Below are 12,227 nucleotides of genomic sequence, written 5' to 3' on the forward strand. Positions count from 1 at the left end.
CCCCCCCCCGCTCTCCTGGCAGGGAGGAGAATGAGACTGCAGCTGGTTCCTCCTTACCTGTTTGGGAGAAACTTTTGCTTCATAAGCCCAGCTTGATCTCTGCTCCTTCTCTGCAGCCACAGACTTGGTATGTGACATGATTTTGCATTTTTTACTGGTGAATATCTATCTTGGATGAAATCCGGACTCTTGAGCATGTCTAATTCATTACTAACCATCTTTCATTGTGTAAAGATGAGCTTGGAAGGAGCATGAAGGAAGTTCAGCATGAAGAACCAACTTCAGCCTCACCTGGGGAGGACAAAACAGACCCTGGAGGAGTTAGATGTCAGGTTAGGTGCCTCTGTTGAAGGGGCTGAACCTTTCTGCAGAAGTGGAGGTGAGGCCAGGGATGGCTTGGCACACAATTTTGGTTTAAACTGTCCCAGGTGAAGCAGCTGTTCCTTAACATGCTTTTGTCACTGAAGCTCATGCTGACTTTTAGTGCTGTATCATATCAGGGCCACTGACTAAGCCTGGGCTTTTTGGTTGCATTGGGAATTAACTCTGAGAGTTCTGTTTGCAGCAGCTGGGTGAAAGCAAGCCTGTGGTAGGCTTTTCCAATCATTGCCTGCTTAGGAACATGATTTTGGAAAGCGTTGTGAACAATTTCAGCTAGGTGTCCAGTGTCTTCACTTGAGTCTAGCAGGAATTAAGTGTGCCACATAGGATGAGCCTCTAGTGAAGACAGAAAAATAACTGAGGATAAATCAACTTTATTTTTTTAAGTGTTTGAAGCCATTTCAGTCTTGCTGTTAAGTCTGTCCATGTTTATATAAATGAGGCAGATGTTATCTAAAAACTAAGAAATGTTTCAATTAAGTTTGCACTGGTTTTTCACGCAAACTGTTGTGCACTCTTTCCTTCCCTTTGCAGTTCAATCTCAAAATCATTGCATTATGCAGTGTAGCGTATGACGGCTTCCTGTCTGAACAACAAAAATGTTCAACCCCAGGGAGAGAGGGGAAGAGACAGTTAATGTTCTCCAGCTGTTATCCCTAAGCTGTACCTCTGCAATTTCACTTCAGCGAGATTTTACTGCGTTTGGTTTTAGATGGACAAGGGCTAATTTATCCTCGTAGAAACCTATAGGTCTCAGTGGAGTTGTACCAGGGATGAATTTGGTTTGCATAGTAGATATTGTAAGAGACTGCTGGAAAGTCAGCTGGTAAAAGGGGGACCAATGGAAACCTTTCAAAGTTAGCTGTACTCCTGGCCGCAACAAAACAATATTTTTGTTTCCCTTTAAATTTTGTAATGATCTTAATTACAGTTAAACCTAATAGATGCCTAACAAGTCACTAGAAGGGTATAAAAGATAACTGTCTTTTGTTTTGGGTTTTTTTTATTGTCCTTTGATCTTTTATGTTCTTTGAGACTTCAGTAAGGATGTGCCAAAGAATACACCTCTCATCCAAAATGCGAGTGAGGATTGTTAGAAAGGAAGGAAAAATATCATTTTTGTACAGCTATTTCAATTCCTTTATTTTACTGCCAGCTGAGGCCTACCTTCAAAGAACTCTAAAAAGTCAGAAACTTAATCAGTTGGTGTTCTGGTTTGTTCTAATGTAGGTTTAAGTCTTTCATTTTCATCAAAAGAACTCCTAAGAATGGGCTAAATTAATATTACTAAAAGTAGGATGGATGAAGTTTGGATCTCATGCTGGAATGGGCTTGGTTGTTGGTTGAGAACTTGCTCGCTTAGTGACGCTTACACTGTATGTTGCCACATCCTTCAAACTAATCCTGCATTCACCAGGCCTGAATTGCAACAGAAGTCTAGCTTTGTCCTGGCAAATTGGTTGGTACATTCAGGACTGGGATAGTCTGTGGCTCCCTATGATCTTCATAAGATCTCTGTGAGTGAATTCCCTTTTTTTCCTATAATTTTCAGGGAACTGAGTGATGACTGACAAGCCCTGGGAACACAAGTGCTAGTGACTCCAAAACCACAAAGCATTAATGACTGCTGTTTGTAGGATGGGTATAAGAATTCTTTCTCCCACAACCCAGTCATTTACATGTCCTATTTACATGCCCATAATTTAAATTTTGGGTTTTATTTGGATCCTTTTAATATTATACTTCATTTATGTGACTGGATGACCCAAGCCTTGGGAACACAAGTGCTGGGAGCTCCAAAATCACAGAACATCTTGACTGCTCCTTGTAGGATGATCATAAGGGATTCTTTCTGTCATAGCCCACTTAGTTAAATATTCTATTTATGTGTCCATAACTTGAACCTCAGATTTTGTTTAGATTCTTATCTATATTATAACTTGTTTTCTTTTTTCCAGAGTTAAATAGTTGTCAGATGCAATACTTGCTGTATTTACTCAAATATAAGAGGACCCTGAATATAAGAAGACCTTCAGTAATTACATTTTATATATGGAAAAATGTATAAATTTGATATAATTTTTCCAGGTATAGAATCTAATTACTGGAGGTTTACCTTGAATTTGTCCCCATCCCACTGCTGCAGCAGGGAAAATTTTAAATCTGGGGGGTCAAGGGGACCCCTTGCCCCCTGCCTCTCTAAACTTTTTCCCTTTGCATCCCCTTCACCCTCAGCCTTATTGTTTGACCCTGCTGTCCCTGAGCACATGGAAATGACGGAATGAAGGGCAAATTTGAAAATACTGAGCTTGAAATAAATGTAATTTACCATATAGACAACCTATTGCAGTACCCATGGTCTTAGCTGATCCAGAATTGATGCATTTTACCTTTGTGGAAGCTACAAGTTTTTAGCACAGGAATTCCTTAAACACAATTTTAAGCAGCACTTGTACAGGGTAAAAAGTACGCTTGATGCTGCTCCAAAGCCAAAGTGTGTGTGTGTACTCCAGCTTGTGCCCCCCTCCCCCTCCTTTCAGCAAAGGACCCATTTGCTAATTAGCCCCCGACTCATGACTGGATTCAGATGTTATTGTCAGGAGTCCTGGGATCCTCCAAATGTACAGATGAGGAGCAGTGCTGTGCTGTGTGGTTACCATGGCTTGAAATGCTGTTGACTCTGGGGCCCAGTTTAGCAAACCTGGTTTGGCTTTGGCCGTACCCTTCCCTGAGGTAATCTAATCATGTGCAACAGGCTGTGGGGGGCGGGGATGACAGAGGAATTCTGGGTGAACTGTTTAGGGCCCCATTTGGTGATGTTTGCCAGACATTTAAGGCTAGTGAAGAAAGAGGAGTCTCTGGAAATGGGAAAGAATGCTGCAGCTCAGCTGCAGGAGTGAAGAGGAAGTTGAAATGTATGCAGTGTAGTGGCTTACCATGACTTGAAAAAATTGTTGGCACTGAGGTGAACTGTGTGCAATGGACACTACCATATATTTTATTCAGATGGGCTCTATTAACCTATTATTGTGGAAAGTGCCCATTAGCATCCTGGCCTTTTGGCTAAGATCCAGCATTTTTTGGCACAAATGGGGAGTGTTGGGGCTGGCACTGGGTCTCCTGATGTTTGTCTGGTATTGCAGTACTTGCAGGCCTGGTGCCAGTTCCCTGTGAAGGGAAAACCCAGTCATTTTTATTTATTTATTTATTTTATTTTGAGTGCTTAAAAAAATGGTGCCCAATATGGGCCACGTGTTTTATAGTCATGCTGAGTGTTGGCTGTATTTAATCCACTTCATGGCTGGTTTCCATGATTGAGCACATGCTGCTTCTGGCAGCAGTTTAATGAGAGTCAGTGAATTTAATGAGATTTCCTTGTATGTATAAGACAAAGGGCATTTTTTTTCTTATGCTGAATGGGGGTGGTGGTGGGGAACACACTTCACTTCTTAAATATGGTGCTTTGATCAGTTTTGGATATTACTTCAGAACGTAGATGATAATCTATTGCATGAGTCCATAATCTGTCATATTCTTGGGTTTTTAGAGATTGCAGTAAGTTACTAAGACTTATCTAAGGAACGTTTTTCTGTACCAGTGAGTGGGTAGGTTTCTGCAGATGCTCAGCGGATAGGTTTCTGCAGAAGCTCCATTCAGTATGAAAGGATGATTATATATAAAGTTTAATATATTAAATGACCCTTTTTTGTTCCACAAGGGCCTTTCTGTTGCCTCTTGTGGGATATAATGACATTGGTGTTGAATGACAAAACTGGAATGTAAGCTGTCCAAAATGAGAGATGTGAGGGTGACATATTTCTGCTCCAAGCAAGGCAGTGCACCCTTCCAGACACCTCATTCTTTTTCCCTTGGCTTCATGCTTGTTTGCTGGATCTTTGTGTATTTCCTCATGGATAGCGTGTGTGGAGGAGCCTGGGGTTGATACTGAAATAAAGTGGTCTTTGTTGGGGTCTCAACAAAACTTAAAAAAAAAATCAAGGCATGAGTCTGCCGTTCATTAGGGCAGTGGAAACATGCATATATTGCCTTATATTTTAATAGGAGACATTCTTGGTAACTCAGAAGATGTAGCAAACCATACTTAATTCCTACCATTACAGCCAGAGTCATAAGAGGGCAGTTCTGTACTCTGGCTGGTGGTAGCAGTGGTGGTAGCTGCTAGTTTTATGTCCCTACTGAATCAATCCTTGGGTTGGTGCCCTGGTAACCTCTCTTCCCCCACCTCCCCTTAGTTACTCTGCTTACTTGAAGGACAACAGTTGAGGCTCACCTGCTTACAACTGAATACTTTGAGAGACCCACGGAGAATACCAACATCTGCCTCTAGTACCTTCGATCAATGAGAATCCTGGAGAGTTTTCCATGGCCTCAGTATCACTTCTTCATGCCGTTCCCAGACGCATGTATCTGCAATTTGAACTCTGCTGTTTTTGCATCCTGGTACAGTCTTATTTCCCCATCCAAGCTACCAGTCACCTCACTGTGTGTCTTCTTTTCTTCTCTCTTTTTTAATGCTGCTTGACTATCTGGAATTACTGTGGGACATCTTCAGCACGTGGTAGGATGTGAACCTGGAAGAATATTCCACAGTATATTGCAACTCCATCACATTCCATGCTATCTGGATTGGAGATGAGAGAATGTGACTTCAGTGCCATTTTCAGCTGCTCATGTTATCTCTTTATACAGGACTCCAAGAAGGTTCTGCTAGAGGCTACAAAACCAGCTTTCTTTTTGCTTTAGTACCACCTTGGATGCTGGTGTTGATACCCCTTCATGCTCCATGAACTCCAACAGCATCAATGTCCTCAAGCTCTTTTCCTCACCTGATACAAAAGCAGTCGTTTTTTTCCCTTTCAGAAGTGATGCCGCACCAGATTCCTGAGGTCTGCAAAAAGATCCACATGTAAAAAGGGCAGATTGAGACTTGTGTAGTGTCATTTTGTGTTCCTCCAAAAACAGAGTATTCTTTATGTTCCCTTCCTGTCAAATAGACTGGAATTATTGTAGATACATGTACTTCAGCTACAGAGGAGTTATCGCATCATATGCATTGATTCCTGTCTTTGGCAACAGATCAGAGAGAAACTACTCTAATCTTTTTACACGGACATCCTTTGCCTATTTTACTTCCCTTCATATCACTTTCTGTTTTTGAAAGAGTTGCCAAGGACATGCCTTGCATTAATGTAGGACCATTTTAACTACTGCACCCTTTGAAACGTTCTGTGGTGGCATCTGCAGCAGAGAAGAAATGAGTGATTTCACTTGGGCCTTCCTTTTATAGAAGAACGTAAGCCAGATGCTTTTGGCTGGGCATTTTGGCTTGCTAGGTCTTTGTGTAACCATTGATCGTGTTCTGCAGCATGCCATAAGCCCAATTTTTTGGATTCCCTTTCTTAAGGAGCAGAAGGAAGCAGATGAGTTCTACATAATTGCTGGGCCCACTCTCTGAAAGCAACCTGTGATGCCTTGTTTCCTTGCAGCAGACTTCCAAAGCTTCAGTTGGAAGATTGATGAAAGCTCCCTGATTACTACTTTGTGGTTTAACATTCTGCTCTACTACCCAGTTTGAGAGTGGTACCACGTCTTGCTCCACTCTACTCTCCATTGTCATTCTAGTGTAACACTACTTAGGTGTGGACACATAGAGAACTTTGAATGAACGTGTTACCAGTAGCTGTTCAAGTGAATTCGTACCACCTCTGCATTCATATCACCCATTACCTTTCCTCCCATGGAACTTCAGGGCTTCACTGTTAGGAGAAGATTGGTGGTAGAGGAAGAGGAGATGCTTATATGATGCGGTCTTTCCCTATTAAGGTCACTTATGCACCCACACTGCATACCACTTTCCTCACAGTATTGTCCAAAATATCCACAAATTTAACTCTGGTTTGCTGATGAAAATTCAAATTATGAAATCCTATTGCTTGGTTGGGATGGACTAGAACTTGCAGGTTACCTTTGTTCCTTGAGTGAGTCATACCATGTTTTTTTTTTTTTTAAGAATGTTGGATGCTGTTCTGTACTTGATGGGAATACTTGCATGCTTCAGACTCAGCCTAAGCAACCAAAATTATATAGTTGACTCCTTAATAAAAACCTCAGAACTGGTTCTTAGGAGTTGACTCCTGTAGTCTTACTTTCATGAAGAGTGTCCACTGAAGTATACATATTCATTAGGTGGGTAAGAATTATTTGTACATGTAATCTTTCAGAGGATTGGATCTCATGGTAGAAATGTAAAGTTATGCTAACAGGAATGTGAAACCATTGGGCGTTTGGACACACCACAGGGGTTTACCTCAGTTTAATTCTCCGTAAATTGAAGCGGTGAGTCTTTTTAAAAACACCACTTCAATTTAGGGTGAAGTAAACTCCCATGGCATGTACACAAGGGTTGGGCCTGATCCTTACCTGCCTCTTCTGCAGTTGGGAGGGGAGAGTGAGCTGCCGGTAGGCTGAGCAGTCCCTGATCTTTGCGGTGGTGGGGGGGGGGAGAGTGCCTGGCGCTTCCCTCTGCGGTGGCGGCACCCCCAGGCAGCACCTGGCCTGACTGGTCCTGAAAGGCACCGCAGCTGCAGAGGGAAGCACTGGGCCCCTGTGCAGCTTAGGCAGGTAAGTTCCAGGGAGGAAAACAAAAAAAAGATAAGGCTTGCTGCTTTTTGCACTTCTTTTGTTTTCCTTCAGTGGAGCCTGCCTGCACAGGCTGCCAGCGGGCTGCCTCCACATCGTCCCAAGATGGGGCCCAGTGCTTCACTTCACAGCAAACTAAACCACCTCAGAGATGTTTTATTTTGCTGCGTTCCAGAGTCATTTAATGCACATTACGCCTCTGACACGTGCAAACAGGTGCACCATTAAAGTGGTGCCAAGGGCATTAAGCTGTTTTAAAGGCCAATTTTGTGGCATGTACAAATGGCCATTGCCACTATTTCAGTCCCTTGGTCTGAACGAAGCCTTTATCCTGTCTGTCAGTGGTTCTGTGCTTAAATCAAGGAAAAGAGCTGAATGGAGAATTTTTTTTTGCTGCTGAAAAGCACAGAGAAGTCAGACAGGTTTCTGTGCACCATCACATACACCTAAAGTTTTCATCTTAATAGTGTTTTGCTAGAATATGATGTTTTAGGGGAAAATACCATCTAAAATTTGCAGAAAATTAATACAGCCCTCCTCCTTTTCCCAACCCCAAGATCAAGCTGCTGAATTAAATTGGGCTGGAGGCAAGAAAGCTCAGACAACTTAAAATTTGCTGTCCCACTTCCTTGAGCAAATATCCTATAAATAGACTAGCTATCTTTTTCATTAATGAGAAACTTTCGTGTCCTGAAAGAAAAAATGAACAAACCTTAATATTCTGAGAAGAAAGCAATTTCTGCTCTGTTATGAAAGGTGACAGTTGGAAGAGCATTATGGTCATCTACAAGTATGTGAGCACCATATATGGGGGCTTGCATAACATCTGGTAGGAAACAAGAATTCTTATATTTAAGGGCCTACTGAATTAATAATTTCATGATTTTCATGAAAACTGTGAAATTGGGGGGCTCAACAATTTTGGCAGGCTCACTGGCGGGGGGGAAAAAACCCAACCCACTGAAAATAAAATGCTGACTCCCTCTGGGTGTCTGTAGCTTCTGTGGCCTGACTGCAGCCTACCGGGGGAGGGGGAAGAGGTGCTGCTGGCTTGAAGAGCTGCCAGCAAGATGGCTGTTGCCCCTCACCACTGAATGGCTGAGGGGGCTGCTTTTCATGCCTTCTCACTTGCAACCGATCAGTGGTGAGGGATGGGGCTGTGTGACAAACAGCCCTTGCAACCAATTGGTAGTGAGGGGCGGGACCACAAGGGGCCCCTTGGCCAATCAGAGATGTGGGGCCGCTGCACTCAAGATACAAATGGTTTTTGGCCTCAGAATATGCCTGACACTGGTTGGCTGCCTCCTGGAGTTAGGTAGACTCCCAACTTATATTGTAGCTCTTTTTTGTTTTTGCTTTGTTTTCTTTGGGGAGCGTGGGGGGATTCTCCTGAATTGGCACAAAAATGTTTGCTTTGCAGGATCGGGTCCAAAGAGAGAAACTTTGGGTTAAAAACACCTAGCAGTGTACATCTAGCACTTACATCTTATGAAAATAAAGGTTGGGAATGTGAGGCACTGTGGCATTTCAGGCAGGCTGTTTACTGTCTAATTTATTTGAAAGGAACTAGTTCTGTCCAGATTGGCAAACTGGAATGTTTGTGTGGCTCATTTTGAATCAAAACATTTTGCTTTTTTGTTTTCTTTCCAAAGGAGATTTTTTTTGGCAAAATTTGAGCCTGTTATGGAAATATTTTTTGCTTTTAGTGAAGTTTTGGGGGGGATTTGGTGACCTTTTAAATGGGAAAATTCCTGGCCCAGCTGTATGTGGGTTTTGTAATTAAATTGTATGATAAGCAATCAAAAAACTTCTACATTTGATATAGTTATTCAGTAATATCTTCCAAAAATATTTTTGAAGTCTTTGTATTAGAGATGTAGTAGTCACTACCTTTTCTTAAAGGTTTACTTTTATTAAGAATCCTATTTTCTGATCAGCTTAATCACTTTTCAGAAGCAATGTAAATGCCATGCATGAAAGCTGATGTAGAAAGAGTAGTTCATCTATATAAGATGTGATACAGTAGTTGAAAGAATGACATTGGAAATTGTGTAGTTATTCTATTTAAATGGTCATCTTAAATAAGACCTAGGAATAAGCTGGTCCCCCAACAAAATTCCTGAACTCACACAAATATGCGTTTAATGGGGAGGAAAAAGTTAGCTCTAATTATGCCACTTGACTTTATCATTTTGATTGCTAGCACTTGTCTAAAGTGATTGCTTCTGTAGATATTCTGCCCTTAAGCTGATGGGTCTTTCTTCCTAGCACAAGCCTTTCAGCATGTGACATACTTGGAATCAGCTGGAGAACCTCATGGTTCTTAAAGAACCAGGCATTTAATGATTAGTACATTTCTTGAAGTAATGGAGGCTGCTTTCCAATTTGTTTTGTCATACTGGAATCTTAATTGTGATTTATTTCAGACGGCTTTGTAATGCACAGTGTTTAAAGAATGAGATATGGTCAAGGAACATACAGCTGTATAGCAAAGAAAGAACTAATCCACACCCGTTTTGTGGCTTTATTCTGTAACATAACTACACGGATTCATTCTTCTGTATATCTTGAGTTTTAGGTTACCTTCATTGATTCCTAGCTTCACTACCTTTTCGTTCTAAAAACTACTGTAGCTCAGGGGAGGAGCTGGTACTGTTTTTTCGGTGTTTAGTTAAACAAATTGTTCAGAGGTAATTCACGAAGTGGAAAGAACCCAGCCTGATGCTCCTAGCTTGGATAATGTGATGACAACTTTTGTGAGGGAGCAAGGAAAATCTTGTGTTGAGAAGTACTCTGATATTTCCCTGGTGCTTTCCATAAATCTGGAGCCTCCATTCCGTGTTGTTTTCATAGATCACCATGAAAGGAGCTTTTATGACAACTGGAAGCTTTTATAATTGAATCCAAGAAGTAATGGGATGATGTCCCATTATTTGTATGAATGATGAGCATGGATTCAGAATTGGCTACAGGGATTTCACTCTAATATCAAAGATGGACCAATACCAAGGCTATGCAGAGAAAATTCTAGGTTGAACTGGGAGAAGTTAATTCCCCATTTTTGTGGTAGTTTTTATTTTTAGAAAATAGTAAATAATCTTTTCAGGAAATTCTGAATTAAACAAGGTTAGAGGGTATGTATGTGCTTGTTGGGGGTAGAGTCGGTAACTTTTTTTTTTTTATATACAGTTTTAATGAAGCTTGTTAATCAGGAGTATTTCTTATAATGATGGTAATGAAGACTGAAGTAGATTTCACTGCCTTGCTAAATTAGGAGAAACTCATTAGGGAATAATGTAGTTTGGAGGGATTTAAAACTGAGTGCTGTGTAGAGTCATTGTAAGCATTGCTTGTCCTTAAGTATGCAACATCTTCCAGGAATGCACACGAGTAAGCAGTTTTACTCTGTGAGTGGATATACAAGCTGCGAGGCAATCTCTAACAGCTCAAACTATTACATATAATCCTATTTATGTAATCCAGGAAAACCATTGTCCAGTGGTGACTCTCCTGTAGGGAAACCCATGGGAATGTACCCTGTTTGGAATATTCTCTGAAGTGACCCTTGCAGCAGTTTCTAGTCAACTAAATGGAAAGGCTAAACTGCCCCTAAAATCTAAAGAAGGGAAGGGCTAGCAGCTGTATGTGAGCTGTACATTGCTCTATTGCTTCTGTCCTGGTAATGGAGTTCCCTGGTAACTTGCCTGCCTCATGGCACTGTTTTTTGAATGCTGGTTTTCTTAGGATCGGTTGTGTTCCATGTATGAAAAACAGATTCATGGACTGTGACATGCCTTTCTTTTTTTAAATCTTATTTACTAACACTATGTTCTCCTATTGACTCAGTCTGTTCTTTCTAGTCTTTTGCTGCATTTGCATATCTTAGAGCTTATATAGGGCTGTTCATGGGAAGGAGCCAGTGCAATGTAAGTCACTGGATCTTCCCATTAAGGCAGGATAGATCATCTGTGTGCCAAGAATCTTCTCTCCATGGATACTGAGAAGGCGACGAGAATATAAGTATCTTTGGTCTGTACTGATCGCAGAAACCGTGACATCTTCCTACTAGGAGCTCTGATGTGAAATTCTAACCTGTGCCATGCAGTGTGCACTGTAGCAGAACAACATTCAGCTTAAGTTGAATTTGTTCAGATTTTGCACTGGGTTTTATAGCAAGGGCACATCTTGGTCTGTGTGTGCTTGGTTGGGATATCAGGAAGATGTTTTACAAAGTTTGACCTGATTTTTAAATCTGAGTGGGTTGTCTTTTTATTCCTGAACCAGTGAAATTAAGTTTGTAGGGATGGCCCCCTGTAGTGTGGTAGAATAGTCTTCAAGTTGTTATGTAGCATAGATAAACATCATTTTGCAACTCTTTTTCCCATTTGCAATTCTCCTGGCTGAGAGGACACCTTAATACCATATATTCCCCAAATAAGACATGCAACTTGTTTTTTGGGGCAGAATGAAGGAAAAAAGATTTTTTTCTGGAGTTACAACTGCATAGCACAAGGACAGAGCTAATATTCAGCTCGCTCACTCTCCTTTCCAGCTTACTCAAAAGTAGGAAACCCTAGTTGCTGCAGAGGACTGGTCTCCATGGGTGGATCTACAACTTTGAAAAGAGCTAAAAAGGGTCTCTAGGGCTGTGCAATAGAAAAGGAGCAGCTCTCAGACAGCAAACTTGCCTTTTAAAGGTTAGCTTGATTAATGAAACATCAATACCATTAAAGAAGAGAGACAAGGGTTAACACCCCAAGTGAAGACCAATGAGCCATTAAGTCCCTTAGCTGTCTGAATAGAAATGGCACTAGTTCTACCAGGTGGAGCAGAATCAAAGTGGGGTGCTTAAATTACAGGCAGAAAATCAGCTTCCTTGCTTAAGATGGATACCTAAATTTGGGAGGTCTTTTCTCTTTTTCTCTTCTTTTTTCTCCTTTTTTGTGGGGGGCAGGGGAAGGAAATATATGTGTAATATCTAAGTACTGTTTTCTTTTAGTAAATCTCCCTGTGATTTGGAGCAATGTGTATGTGGCAAAAATGCCTTGCCAGCATCTTCCCAGACCCATCTTTGGGTTTCTTCTTGCTGTTGTTCTGTTACCTGTCTGTCAGTTTAGTGATCATGGTCACTGCAGTGGGCAGGCAGCCCCCCCCCCCCCCCCCCCCCCCCCCCCCCCCCCCCGAAC

General features: G+C 41.6%; 1 protein-coding gene across 1 annotated transcript in view; it reads left to right on the forward strand.

Moving 5' to 3' along the window:
* Positions 1 to 12,227, forward strand: part of FBXL7 (F-box and leucine rich repeat protein 7) — a 454,956-nt gene that overhangs the window by 451 nt on the left and 442,278 nt on the right. The gene's annotated exons all lie outside the window — the stretch shown is intronic.

The sequence above is a fragment of the Gavialis gangeticus genome, unplaced genomic scaffold (genome assembly GCF_001723915.1).
Source record: "Gavialis gangeticus isolate Ggan-Ray unplaced genomic scaffold, GavGan_comp1, whole genome shotgun sequence".
NCBI classification, from domain to species: domain Eukaryota; kingdom Metazoa; phylum Chordata; order Crocodylia; family Gavialidae; genus Gavialis; species Gavialis gangeticus.